Source organism: Vicugna pacos, chromosome 35 (genome assembly GCF_048564905.1).
Source record: "Vicugna pacos chromosome 35, VicPac4, whole genome shotgun sequence".
Classification (NCBI taxonomy): domain Eukaryota; kingdom Metazoa; phylum Chordata; class Mammalia; order Artiodactyla; family Camelidae; genus Vicugna; species Vicugna pacos.
In genome coordinates, this window is record NC_133021.1 from 24124162 (window position 1) to 24137032 (window position 12871).

The following is a 12871-nucleotide window of genomic DNA, read 5'->3' on the forward strand; positions in this document are numbered from 1 at the left end:
TATGTGTAATGACTCTTTTTGTCTTTGATCATTTGGAAATGTCTTTATTTTCCCAAAGTTTTGAAGAATAGTTTTGCTTGGGTAGAGAATTCTTGGCTGATAATTTTTTTCTTTCAGTATTTTGGATGTCACTTCACTATCTTCTGTTCTCAACTGTTTCTGATGAGGTGTCGTATGTTAATTACTTTGTCATTCTCCTAAACATAGTAAGTTAATTTTCTCTTGTTGCTTTCAAGGTTTTCTCTTGATCTTGGCCTTTTCTGTAGAGTAATAATAATGATGTGCTTAATTGTAGGGGCTCTCTCTCTTTATCCTACTTGGGGTTCACTGAACTTCTTGGATCTGTATATTAACAGTTTTCATCAAATTTGGAAAGTATTGGGCCATTAATTTTCTACCTATTTCACTTTCTTCTCTCTTCCTGGGACTCTGTTATATGGATATTGGTATAGTTGATGTTGTCCAACAGGTCTCTGAGATTTTGTTCATGTTCCTAAAATATTTTTTCTGATATTCAGATTAGATCATTTCTATTGATCTGTATTCAAGTTCACTGATTATTTATTCTGCCATCTCAAATGTGCTGTTGAGCCCATCCAGAATATTTCAAGTTCTGATCATTTTACTTTTCAAATCTAGAATTTTCGTTTAATACTTTAAAATAAGATATTTTCTTCTTTAAATCAATTTTAGGTTCACAGAATTCTAACTTCCCATATACCCTCTATCCTCCTGCACACTAACATCTTGCATTAATGTGGTATATTTAAAATCGATAAACCAATATTGAAATATTATGATTAACTAAAGTCCATGGTTTACATCAGGTTCATAATTTGTGCTGTGCAGTTCTATGGGTTTTGCCAAATGCACGTCATGTAACCACCTTTTACAGTACAATATTGTGCGGAGTAATTTCCCTGCCCTAAAAGTCCCTTGTGTTCCATGTATTCAATCCTATTCTCCTTTTTCCCTTCTCCCACCTGGCAACTACTGATCTTTTTAGTGTCTATAGTCTTGCCTTTCACAGAGTATTCTACAGTTGGAATCACACAGTATGCACCCTTTTAAAACTCTTAGTTCACTTAGCAATATGCATTTAAGCTTCCTTCATGTCCTTCCATGACTTGATAGCTGATTTTTTTTTTTACTTGCTGGATAGTATTCCATTATATGGATGTATTACAGCTTGTTGCTCCATTCACCTACAGAAGGCTGGCTTTTTCTACTTTTTGACAGTTATGAAAAAGCTACTATAAACATTCATGTGAAGGTTTTTGTGTAATTTCCTACTCACTGTGTAAACACCTAGGTGTGCAACTGCTGGATCTTACACAAAGCCCACGTATAACTTTGTAAGGAACTGCCAAACTGTCTTGAAAAGTGAGTGTACCATATTGTGTTCCTTTCGGCAATGAATGAGAGTCCCTGTTGCTCCACATCCTCGCCAGCATTTGCTGTTGTCAAAGTATTAGATTTTAGCCATTCTAATAGGTGAGGTTTAGTTATCTTATTATTGCTTTAATTTGCAATTCCCTAATGACAGTGTTGAGAATGACTTCACATGCTTATCTGCCATCTGTGTATCATCTTTGGTGAGGTATCTGTTCAGATATTTTGCCCACTTTTAAATCAGGTTGTTCATTTTCTTATTGTTGAGTATTAGGAGTCCTTTGTATATTTTGGATGCAAGTCTTTAAATCTATAGATCAAGTTGGAAAGAGCTGACATCTTTAAACAATATTGAATCTTCCTACCCATGAATATGAAATATCTTTTCAATTGTTTAGATCTTTGATTTCTTCCATCAGAGTTTACAGCTTTTCCTCATATAGATCCTGTGCATATTTTGTTAAATTTATACCAAAAGTATTTCATTTCTTTGGTGCTAACACAAATGGTATCGTGTCCTTAACTGCAAATTCCAATTGTTCATTGCTGGTATATAGGAAAACAATAGATCTTTAAATGTCTTTCTTGTCCACTGCTCACTCAAATGGGACCACAAGTTCAAGTTGAAGAGTCGCAGATTTTCCCCACTCATTTCCTATCGACTTTGCTACTTTCACTGACAAAACTCTAGAGTGTGGGTTTTTACCTTTCATTCCAAGTCATTCCTCTCAGACAGTTCAACTACTGGTTTTCACATCCAGCCCCACTCGTGTAAAACTATACATAGCATCAACCACGCTGCTGCTGGTGGTGGGGTGTCTGGACTAACTCCAGTATGAAGATCTCAGGCTTCTACCATTTTTCACTCCCAAGTTCTAGCAGTTTTCCGTAAATAAATACGTCATTTGTCTTGGGTCAGTTTTCAGGGGCATGATATGGTTATATTTTTGAAATTTTTGTCCAGTTTCCACATCTTTTTAGGGGAATGGATTTAAAGATTTTTAATGGCAACTTTTAAAATCTCTTTGTCATTCTTGTCCTGCAGTTTCACAATAATTTATCTAGTTGTGAATTTATTTTTACTTTATCCTGCTTTGGATTTTTTGGCCTTATGAATCTGAGAATTGTCGTGTTCTATTATTTCTGGAAAATTCCCAGTGATTATTTTACCTTTTCTTTTGAGATTTAATTATTTTACATTGGGGAGGGAGAGATATCTTGATTGAGATGTAATCCACTATCTTCTCAAATTTTGTTCTACCCTGATTTCCTATTATTTCCTAGTCTAGGAGCTGACAAATTGTGGCCCATGCACCAAAACTAGTATGCTATCTTTTGGTAAATAAAGTTCTATTGAAAAAACATCCAGGCTTATTTGTTTACAGCATCACCTACAGCTGCTTTTGCACTACAGTGGCAGAGTTGAGTATTTCTCAGAGTACTTCTGAGTGTCATTTTGCACGACAATGGTAGGGTTGAGAGAGACCTTGTGACCCACTCAGCCTAAAATATTTACTGTCTGATCTTTCACAGGAAACATTTGCCCAGTCCTGTCCTAAATCTCCAATTTGATGTATGGTCTACCTTCCTCACTGTATTTTCTTCATCTTTAAACTTTTTCATATTAACTCTTCTTTGTCTATATGGCATTCTTCTTCTTCTCCTTCTCCTCCTCCTCCTTTTTTTTACAATTTCACATTTTCATTTTTTAAATTTATTTTTTATTCTTTCTTGTGGGGGGTAATTAGAGTTTTATTTATTTATATTAATGGAGCTACTGGGGATTGAACCCAGGACCTGGTGCATGCTAGGCATGCTCTCTACCACCGAGCTGTACCCTCTACCACCGAGCTGTACCCCCAACCACATGGCATTCTTAATTATTACTATTAATCTATCTTCCAGTTTACATATTCTTTCTTCAGTTAATCTAATCTGATGTTTAAAGCTGTTTCTAATTTCAATTATATTTCTCATTTGCAGGAATTTAATTCTTTTTCAAATTTCACACTTCAATGTCATGTAACTTTATGATACTTGCTATATATCCTTGTACTTTCTTGAGCATATCAAAGATATAAAACTGACATATTTCTGGTATAAAAATTCCATTTCTGAAATTCCTCACTTTGTTGTTTCTCTTGGCTTTTGTTCATAAGGTCATATTTCCTTGTGTTAGGTGATTTTTGTTCGTGAGCTCGTGTTCCTTAGAAACCTTTTTTCCTAAATGTGAGGCTTAGGTTTAAGATTCATTCTTTCAGAGAAGATTTGCATTTCTCCTGTCAATCACCTGGGAGACTATCAACTTGATGTTACTTTAAACTCAAATTTTGCCCCCCTTTTTTTGTGTGTGTGTGGCTACAATAATAACCTGGTAGGGTGAGCTTAGGCATTTTGAAGACAGATATTTTCTTTTTCCCTGCTCCTCTCAGAGTGAAGTCTGAGGCAAGCAATTATCTCCACTAATTCTTCATGAGATGTGGGTTTTTAAATACTAATCCTCCTCCTTGCTTTTTATCTATGTCTCCAATCTATCTTCTCATTCTGCTCTGGTCCTAGGCTTTTGTTTTTTTATCCCCTGTGTATAACCATTGGAACCCACGTTCTGGGTCATGAGGAATAGGCAAACACCCCAGAATAAATGCCTGTACTTGTGTGGAATTTCACTTTCACATGATTTGTGGCCTTTGCAATAATTCCTTTACTTTCATAACAGCTCAGGTATATGTAAAAAGTAATTGGATGTTTTACTTGATCTAAAATGTTAGATATGCTGTATTAAGAAGTGTTTTGCTTAAATCAAAACTACAATGAGGTACCACCTCACACCAGTCAGAATGGCCATCATTCAAAAATCCACAAATAAATGCTGAAGAGGCTGTGGAGAAAAGGGAACCCTCCTTCACTGCTGGTGGGAATGCAGTTTGGTGCAGCCACTGTGGAAAACAGTGTAGAGATTCCTCAAAAGACTAGAAATAGCCTTACCGTATGACCCAGGAATCCCACTCCTGGGCATATATCCAGAAGGAACCCTACTTCAGGATGACACCTGCACCCCAATGTTCATAGCAGCACTATTTACAATAGCCAAGACATGGAGACAGCCTAAATGTCCATCGACAGATAACTGGATAAAGAAGATGTGGTATATTTATACAATGGAATACTACTCAGCCATAAAAACTGACAACATAACACCATTTGCAGCAACACGGATGCTCCTGGAGAATGTCATTCTAAGTGAAGTAAGCCAGAAAGACAAAGAAAAATACCATATGAGATCGCTTATATGTGGAATCTAAAAAAAAAAAAGCAAAGCATAAATACAAAACAGAAATAGACTCACAGACATAGAATATAAACTTGTGGTTGCCAAGGGGACAGGGGTGGGAAGAGATGGACTGGGATTTCAAAATTGTAGAATAGATAAAGAAGATGATACTGTATAGCACAGGGAAATGTATACAAGATCATATGGTAGCTCACAGAGAAAAAAATGTGACAATGAATATATACATGTTCATGTATAACTGAAAAATTGTGCTCTACACTGGAATTTGACACAACATTGTAAAATGATTATAAACCAATAAAAAAATTTTACAAAGTGTTTCACTTAAAATTCAGTGTATTACATTGTTTAAAAGAAAAAATTAGCCACTTGAAGCTTGATTCCTAATTATAAATAAAAAGATTATACCCTAATGTTGGCATCTGTGTGGAACTGGAGGAAATATATTGAGGAAGGATTTTTATGTGGACGTAGAAGACTACTTCATCAATCAAATATATTCATTATTTATTTTAGGAAACCTTTATTGTGACTTATGTGGGCGGATCTATGCTAGCTACAGTAGAGGATTCAAGAACTTAACATGATAGTTCTTCATTGTATCAGTAATTATATTTAACGTTTTCTTAAGGACTCACTAGGCATGTTTTAAATGCTCACTGCTCTCAGTGCTTTACATATCTTATGTGCAATTTTCATATCAAATTTTTGAGGTGTGTACTTACCACGTTTATTTTTTAGTAAGGGAGCTGAGGTACAAAGAGGTTGAAAAATTAGGTAAGGTAAATAGCTAGGAAGTAAGGAAACCAGGATTCAAACTCTTGCAGGAGCTTATGTCCTTAAATACTGTGCAATACAATGTATACAATGATATGGTTCTGTACAAGACTATTCTACACTATACTGTACTATTATAGGCAAGAAGCTAAGAGTCTAATAGGAAGATAATAGATACAACAGGTAGAAAGAATAAAGACTATGAAGATTATTTGCTAAATGCCACTGTAACATCATAGGTAAGAGTATCACTACGGGGTGTGGTGAGATGGTCAGGGAAGCTTCATGGAAGACTTGGATCAACCTCAACTGTGCATGAGATAACACAAAAATTATGGTGTCAGATGGTGCCCATAAATTATAATAAATTGTTAACTCCAATTAATGGCATGCTAAGAAATAAACTGAGTGTACTGGGAACTTAAAAACTATTATCTCTGAAGAATCAAGAAAGCATATCTTCTTTTCTCCATGCAAACAGGAAAACAACACCTCCCAGGATACTCTGAAGTTACAAGTTACAGCTGTGACCTAAGGAGGAGATTCTGGCCTAAAGAATATGAGTGGAAACCATGTTGCTATTTTGAGCCCTGGCCCTAAACCTTCCCAGATACCTTACAAATTCTTTCTTTTCCTCTGAGACTGGGGAAGCTATAGGGTGGAATAAACAATTTAAAGGAGAACCCCCAGAGAAGCTAATTGACACTTACACAACTATGACATGAGCAATAAGCAAATCTTCATTGTTTTAAGCTACTGAGATTTTGAGCTTGCTTGTTATAGCAGCGACTTTTAATTTCCCTAACAAAACAGATATGAAGGCAGACCAGCAAAATCATTGCATAGTCTTTTACAGGCAACACCTTGGAGGATTCAATAAAGTGTCTTCCATCGGTGACCGTTTTCATGGACGTTTCAAGCCATGTTTCAAAAGTTCTTTGTGATGGTGAACCCTGAAAAATTCCCAGGAAGTCAACGTGATCCTTTCCTCCAGGGACTCACAGCAGACTTGCAACTGGCACCTCCTGTCTGCAGAGACACCTTAGGTCTGCTTTAGATCACAAAATGGAAATAAGTTTTCAACGTGTTTTCCAAGTTGCCTTGAGATTTTCTAGTCAAACATAGAGATGTTTCTTCCTTTTTTTTCTTTACTTTTTTTTTTTTGGTCAAAGAAAATTCCGTCTGAAAAGAGAATCATGCCATTGGATACTTGGGGAAAGAAACCCACATGAAACATCTGCCCAGAGGTTATGGGAGAAATGCTGGTTTAGAAAAGCCTTTGTTTTGTGGCCGAGGCTGCCTCGGATCTTCCATTGCATCAATTCTTACTTACACAATTTAAAGAATGAAAACATGCCGATTGACAAACCACAAGACCAACCAAATACCAATTACCGGGGAACAGAACGGCTTCAGTGAGAGGCGAAGCAGGGCGAAAAGCAACATGAAATGAGCGTCAGATTTCTTAAGTAGAGCACTGAGTCGAGAGTTTCATTTCCCCTATAGCTGATTTCTTTTGCTTCAAGAGAAACCCACAACTTGTTGGAATCTGGCTTCTACCAGGTTAACATAGAAGCAACAGTACTTGCCAGCAGTCTGTTCTTTAGGATGTCAGGGGGTCAGAAGAATGCTTTCCTTGAAGACAACTGCCCAGAAGAACTTAAGGAGATACCTCTCCGTACACCTGGAGCTCCCTGAAGTAATGCTACACTTTATTATTTACCTCTGCCTGGCTCACCTGCTGTGTGACCTTGGCCAAGTGACTTTGTCTGCTAAGACCATGTTCCCTCAACAGCAGACTGGAGTTTATTATCAAAGTTTATTATCACATCAAATTGTTACAAGGTCTTCATAAGAGAACAGATTTACAGCCTTTGAGTGCCTTGCATTTAAGCAGGGGTTGCTGTAGATTTATTATTTCTTCATCATAATCCCATCTCTTGGTCATTCTACATTTTCCATGCCTGCCCTCCATGGCCAGTTGGAGCCCACACCCCAGGGAGAGAGCGTTTGGGGTGACAGATGCCTCATAAGCAGGAGAAACTGTCCAGGGCCAGAAAAACAGTCAGGCACCAGAGAGAAAAAGAAGTTAGCAAAATTCAAAGTGTCTTTATTACAACTCAACTGGTTTTAAAATTTCCATTTCTTTTCAGCAAAATGTGTTTTCTTCCTCTCATGGAACTAAGAACATATGTGCTGCCTGGCAGATGATTTCTGCAATTCTTAAAGTCAGGATTGGAGAAGGCTGACTCACAATTTCTTACACTGCACGTGTGAAATCTTTCAAGAAAACTCAGAGGCGGGGGGAAGAGTCAGGATTTTTGATCATGCTCTCAATTGCTTTTCAATTAAATTGGTGAAAAAGAATCAATCATTTACCTCTATTTCTGACCCTTTGGAACTATTTTTTTAAAGCAGCATGAAGAGATGGGCTGAACAAAAGGTAATAACAAGGAAAAGAACAGAAAGAAGGTAAGAGTTGTAGAGGGTTGTAGTTTCCCCATCATCTGAATTATTTGATCGAGTGGCAGCCCTCTGATGCAGGTTTTATTCGTACAAGGACAAAGGCTCTCAGAATACACAGCCATTGAGACTTTATATTGACTCTCTTCACTGAGTTCTTTGCACTGTACCACACACCCCCCCCCTTTTTTTTTTAAATTCACATAGTTCAGTTTTGATTAAAATTAAAGTAACATAAAGTATGGGAAAACTAGAACGTGATTCCTGCAAAAATAGTACACTTGAGGAAAGGTTCTTCGCCTGTACCTGTAATTAATCAAACATGTGATAGGAGTTATTCTAGTAGTATGTGGTCCCCGATATCCAGGCGAAAACACCAGATCAGGGACCTTACTTATGCAATAGGTTAGGTTGTACAAGGTGTCAGTGATCAAGTCTGACCGCCTGTGGACAGACAGACTCATTCAGTGTCTTGAGTTGTCTTTCAAAGAAAGTCTTTCACATGTGGTACACAAGTTAAGCAACACGTCCAGCAAGGGCCCCTCATTACCCTTGAAAAGGATGACAGACTTGACAAAGTACTTCCTTTAAGCACCTTCTTCATCACTCATTCTAGGGGTTGCTCGCTGCAAAAGGCCTGTGTGTGATCAGTGGAAGTTTGAGAAGCCAGGGCAGGACTGAGGGAACTGGGAAGGCGAGAGAGCAGGACTTGGGGATGACGGATCCCGGCTGGAAAGTGCCCCAGCTCAGGAAGCAAAAGAGCTCCAGTAACTCCTGCACCAGAGGCCAGAGGAGGAATGAGGAGCCAGAAACACCAACTATAGGCCAAGTGGCCATTGTTTCTGACTCATCCCAGAGTTCAGTTCCAATCCTGGGCTTTACCACTTAGTGACTGAATGACCTTGAGCAATGCACTTAAACTTTGTGGAGCCCCGTTTCCCTGTGCGTAAGTGGGGATAAAACACCTCCCTGTGCGTGGCTGGGAGGATTAAAAGATATCACATTCACTGCACAGCACGCGCACACAGTAGACGTTGAATAAATAGTGGGTATTATTTTGAATCATTGTGATTATCCACAATCCGGGGATTGTTAACATCACCAGTGCTATAATTTAAAACACATTTATTCTTTACGTTCTAGCAAACTAGTTCAAACCCTGTTTTTCAAATACATTATCCAGTTTGGGCTTAAAAAAAATCCCTGTATATGTTCTGCTCTGCCTATCAAAGGCGCTCCATAATGTTGACCCAAGGGCAAGTCAATTACACAGGATACTGTTCTGCCTTCTATTATTCTTCTTAAACCACATTCCATGGGGTAATGGGTCAATTTCTTTACTTCCTCTTCCCTCCTACCACATTCCATACCCTAAAAAGATGCCAGTTAAGTTTTAACCCTCCTTTGAAACTGAATTTTCATCTCGACTCTTTTTTTTTTTAAGTTACTTAAAGTAGCCACAAATTCTCTGAATGCCCTCCAACCCCAATCTATGCAACAAAAGAGCAATAGGAGAAAATTATTAGTGCTTTGGCCAGCGTCCTCCCGCTGAGCACGATGACTTTGTAATGAACTACGCATCCATAAACGGTTGACTCTTTGATCTCTGGCTGCTTGTACAGCTCTAAAGAGAAAGGCATTCCAGTCCAAACCACACAAAGAGAGAGGAGCACAGTTTATTTATGGCAGCCCACTGACTCTAAGTTTAGCCTGGCTCTTTCAAGGTTCAGATACACACATCATTTTGACTGCCAAATCTGGTCCCTCCCCTTATGGTGTCTAATGGGGCTTCAGCGTAGGAATGTCTGATCTCTGGCTTCTCCCTGGGGTGAGAAAGGTAGCCAGTTTGGCAGAGAGACAGACACAACAGTATTTATAGAGACAGTAGAAAATCGACTCCGTATGCCTACAAAGGGAAATCAGAGTAAATCACCGGGAGCTAAGAGGACTCCCCACCTCCCTTTCTGAGGCCAGTTCAGCTTCTGGCTGAGAGTAAGCAGGACCTACTAACCAGCTCACTAGCTGTACAAAATCCAGCATCCACATGCACCTTTTATTTGATGGGGTTCCACCAACACGGTCCATTTACAGAAGGAAGGGGTACGTCCTCCTTGGTGCCTTGGATTCAGAAGCTGTTTTGCAAGTGTGACCTTGTATTCCTCAGTGAATTCCCCGCATCAGAGCTGGTAGAAACCCAGAAGCCACGAATTCCTGATTCTGAAGTTGTTGAAACGAAGTTCAATGCCTACTTTGCCAGTGACTCTGGAGTTCTTGGGGGTGTGTGGGTATGTGCTTCCTGACATGTCTGTTCTCGGGTAACGGGTGGTGTGGCTGAGCATTGATTCACGGTGCTCACTGAAGCAGACCCAAGTTGAATAAAGACTGTAATGGCACAGGATCCTTCTACTCTCTTTCCTAGCTTCCGCTGGATCAAATACCAGAATTTTACAATGTGGTGTCAGAATGGAGAAGGATGTATGAGGCCCTCTGTCATGGGAGAAAACTCAAAATAGAAATCACTTTTATGAGTATAAAATATTCAACTGGTGGATTTATGATCATATTTGGGGCCAAAGGAGTACAGCCGAAGGTGGGGGTCAATTTGGTCATCCCACCCTTGTGACCCTCTCAAGTCCACCTAAGTAAGCTGATTTGGGCAAAGCAAAAGAACCTCAGTGAAACTGACAAGTTAATTTTGCTGCTTTTGTGGGACCCTGACTTTGATCAAAGTCATATCACTGGGAAGGCCTAAAAGGGATCTTATTTTTGATTCATTCTGCCCACTCCATAGACACAGAGTTATCAGATACCTACAGAGGTCCACGGATTGCTTGCCAAACGTTCATAACCTTTGAACACTCTCTTATTCTTTAGTCATTATGGTGGCTTCAAGCCAGAGTCTGAACACAAAGACAGGCATATAAGTAAACGTGAAACAGAGCCTGAAAAGTAACACCTATGTCGATGACACTGCCTGCAAGCTCAAAGAAAGGGTGGCTAAAAAAACCAAAAAACAGAAGAGCTGCATTTCAGAATGAATTCACATTGGAGGAAGAGTTCTTGTTTCAACTCAGATATTTTGCTCCACTGGGCTCAGGGAGGAATTTACAGAAGCCAAGTTTTATAGAAAGGACTTTAGCTCATAACTCGTTCACAGTCAGGATGATAAATGCTCACTTTATGATTTAATAGCAAGATAGACCTACCCAGAAAGAAAATGAGGAGCAAGAGTCCTCCACAGATAAGCAGTGCAGTCCTCTTGGGCGATACCCAGGGGCTCTGGATTGGGGCTCCAGCTCTGGCTCCAGGACACACAGTGCTCAGGGCAACCAGGACAAATTTAGGGCCGCAGTCTCTCCATCTGAAAAATACAAATAATAATGTCATGGTTTCCACCAAGTAACTGCTGAGTAATTAAAGATTCATGTTGATTAAAAAAACATAGGCTGAACAGAGTACATTACATGTGTGATGCAAAGCACAGAATGCCTTGTAATCCCATACACACCTTTGGACAAGATGCCCACAGTTAGAGGTTCTAACTTCCAGTTTCCACAAAGCGTTAGTTAGACACTACCAAGGAACATACACACATCAAACTAGATCAGCCATGAAAATAAGAGCAGCCTTACATAGCAGTATGCAGAAAGGAACCAGGGGAGGCCAACTGAGAATCAGAGAGGCTGAATGAAAGGCTGAGCCATCTCTGACTTGTCCCTCTGCTCCCACTGTCGGAGGGACGGGCAGCTGTGATTGCTGTATCATTTGAAGAGCCTGGTGCACAGAGATGCCTGGATCCCACCCCTATGCCAAGTGGGAGATAACTGTGGGGTGAGGACTGGAAGCGGGAGGCTGGGCCACCAAAATACATGAGTGGCCCAACATAAAGATACTGAAATTATGAATGAGATCAACAGGCACCCCATAGGCAGAGGAAGATTCCAGGACCATTGAGGAGCCCCAGAAAATAGAACTTGACTTTGCCATCTTCCCCTAGAGTCAGCAGATTTCTCTGCTGCCGGATGCTCTGGTGTTTAGTTGATGTCAGTGAGCTGAGTGCACACAGAATAGTACAATCCTTTAGGACAACATTTCCCCAAGTGGAAATTTGTTCACATCAATCTTTATCTATATATTTTTTTATTGAAATATAGTTGATTTACAATGTTGTGTTAGTTTCTGGTGTACAGCATAGTGATTCAGTTATACACACATATATATCCTTTTTCATTATAGGTCATTTTAAGCTATTGAATATAGTTCCCTGTGCTATACAGTAGGACCTTGCTGTTCATCTGTTTTTATATATAGTAGCGTATATCAGCTAATCCCGAACTCCTAATTTATCCTTCACCCCACTTTCTCCTTTGGTAACCATAAGTTTGTTTTCTATGTCTGTGAGTCTGTTTCTGTTTTGTAAATAAATTCATTTGTGTCTTTTTTTTTAGATTCCACATGTAAGCGATATCATATGATATTTGTCTTTGACTTGCTTCACTTGGTATGATCATCTCTAGATCCATTCACATTGCTGCAAATGGCATTATTTCATTCTTTTTTATGGCTGAATAGTATTCCATTGTCTATATATACTACATCTTCTTTATCCAGTCATCTGTCAATGGACATTTAGGTTGCTTTCATGTCTTGACTATGGAAATAGTACTGCTATGTACATTGGGGTACATGTATCTTTTCAAATTAAGAGTTTTCTCCAGATATATGCCCAGGAATGGGATGACTGGATCATAGATAGTCACTCTATTTTTAGTTTTTTAAGGAACCTCCATGCTGTTTTCCTTAGTGGCTGCAACAATTACATTCCCACCAACAGTGTAGGAGGGTTCCCTTCTCTCCATACCCTCTCCAACTCAGTGCTTCCTAATATCAGAGACACACACTGCTATGTGGAAAGAAAACCATGGATGAAACTATGAAAAAAAGTCA

The 12871-nt window shown here is 39.1% G+C and overlaps 1 protein-coding gene across 1 annotated transcript in view; it reads right to left on the reverse strand.

The window, feature by feature from the left end:
* KIAA1217 (KIAA1217 ortholog) overlaps positions 1-12871 on the reverse strand; it is a 669685-nt gene that overhangs the window by 419243 nt on the left and 237571 nt on the right. Inside the window, exon 2 of the mRNA XM_072955360.1 lies at positions 11131-11285. The gene's annotated coding sequence lies outside the window, so the exon portion shown is untranslated. The remainder of the gene's footprint in view (positions 1-11130; positions 11286-12871) is intronic.